The sequence below is a fragment of the Actinia tenebrosa genome, unplaced genomic scaffold (assembly GCF_029948245.1).
Source record: "Actinia tenebrosa isolate PJP-AT-01 unplaced genomic scaffold, QUT_ActTen_1.0 PGA_scaffold0__85_contigs__length_37466705, whole genome shotgun sequence".
Lineage (NCBI taxonomy): Eukaryota > Metazoa > Cnidaria > Anthozoa > Actiniaria > Actiniidae > Actinia > Actinia tenebrosa.
The window spans coordinates 739,594-741,706 of record NW_028292569.1 but is presented as its reverse complement, the minus strand read 5'-3'; positions in this window follow the sequence as shown (position 1 = coordinate 741,706).

Genomic DNA, 2,113 nt, shown 5'->3' with positions numbered 1-2,113 from the left:
GATGTGTGGTCCTGTGTTTTTTCTATTCTTTTTTTTTTTTTTTTTTTTTTTGTTCATCCATCCATTTTATTCTATTCTTTTCATCCAATCCACGCATTACATCTATCCATTTATGCATGCACCCATTTCATTCATTCATCCCACCCATTCATTCATTTATTCCACCTATTTATTCTTCCTACCTATTCATACATCTCATTCATTCAATTATCATTCAATAATTTATTTCTTCTATTACCTAAAAATAAATTTGGATAGAATATTCACAAAAACTACTTATTTTGCACATTATTATTACTATTAGAGTGCAAATAATATACCCGTGAAATAGTTAGGATTAAATAGGAGATAGTTAGCGCTTAATTAGACAACACATAGGAATTCGGTGAGGCATGACAAGGGCACGGGCGTTTACTAGAGTAACAACTCATTACGCAAATGAACGTTTTTTCTAACAAGTTTATTGAATTGAGCTAAGAATCAAGACACAAGACGCACATTTAATTCTGCAGTAAATCATGACACAAAAAACCCAGTACGCAAATGAACGTGTTTTCTACCATTTTTATTTGTTTTATCACGCTAAAAATCAAGACAATACGCATTTATAAACTAAAACAAATCAAGACTCAAACAACTATAGCTAAAAAAGACCCAATACGCAAATGAATGTGTTTTCTACCATTTTTATTTGTTTAGTATCTTGCTAAAAATCAAGACAATACGCATTTATAAACTAAAACAAATCAAGACTCAAACAACTATAGCTAAAAAAGACCCAGCACGCAAATGAACGTGTTTTCTACCATTTTTATTTGTTTTATCACGCTAAAAATCAAGACAATACGCATTTATAAACTAAAACAAATCAAGACTCAAACAACTATAGCTAAAAAAGACCCAGTACGCAAATGAACGTGTTTTCTACCATTTTTATTTGTTTTATCACGCTAAAAATCAAGACAATACGCATTTATAAACTAAAACAAATCAAGACTCAAACAACTATAGCTAAAAAAGACCCAGTACGCAAATGAACGTGTTTTCTACCATTTTTATTTGTTTTATCACGCTAAAAATCAAGACAATACGCATTTATAAACTAAAACAAATCAAGACTCAAACAACCCATTTTTATCTTTATATTTTTTTATAATTTAAAAAGCAAGTTAAATATAAATTCGCCAAGATCTTCACCATAAAATCTTCTTACTTGTTCCTTGGAAATGGCGAGAAAGGCATAAATTACTCCAATGTGCATGTTGTGTTCCAGTACTCCAGGTGTCTTCTGCGTATTGGCTTTGGCCAGCCCAAAAACCATTTCGTTTGAACCGTATTAGCCGTATTAGCCCTACTTGTTTGAGCTTCGTAGAACGCCACTTTTGCTTCTGCCCGCAGTGTGGACAATTAATGAAGAAAAACTATCGTCGTTTGTAATTTAGCTTTAAGAACGAAAAAGCAATGACTTAAACACTAGACAATTTGAAGATTATACAGTCTTCAGCTGAATATCAAGTCATAAAACAGTGAATCAAGCTCCACTTGTTGTTGAACAGATACGAATTCGAAAATGCGAACATGTCAAATTATACGAAGGAAAAGCATGTACAATAAAATATTGTTTCAGTTTTTGCAAGCGTGCTTTAAAATATTTAAAAATGCGCGCCCTTGAGTAGCACACGTGCACTAGTTCACCCGTCACGGCTCGCCTATTTCTTTGACTCCGACGAAGGACTAGCGTCCGAAACGTCAGTAAGTTTTTTCATCTTTTCACGGTGTATAATTTACCTTTTCATCATTACTATTTCTTTGACTAATTAGACTTAAGCAACCAATAGCACAAAGTTAGTAATTAGTTAGCTAGCTATCTATTTCACGGGTATATTATTTGCACTCTACCTAAAAATAAATTTGGATAGAACATTCACAAAAACTACTTATTTTACACAACACATTTTTGTGGCAAAGAAAATAGACCTCTTTAGCTTTGGTGTTTGTTTTGCCCATTTCAGACCACATGTCATTCCTTTGAGAATAGGATTCTTTGTTTCATTTTTATCCAAACGAAAAAATGATACTCGAGGGAATAACACGTGGTCTGAAATGGGCAAAC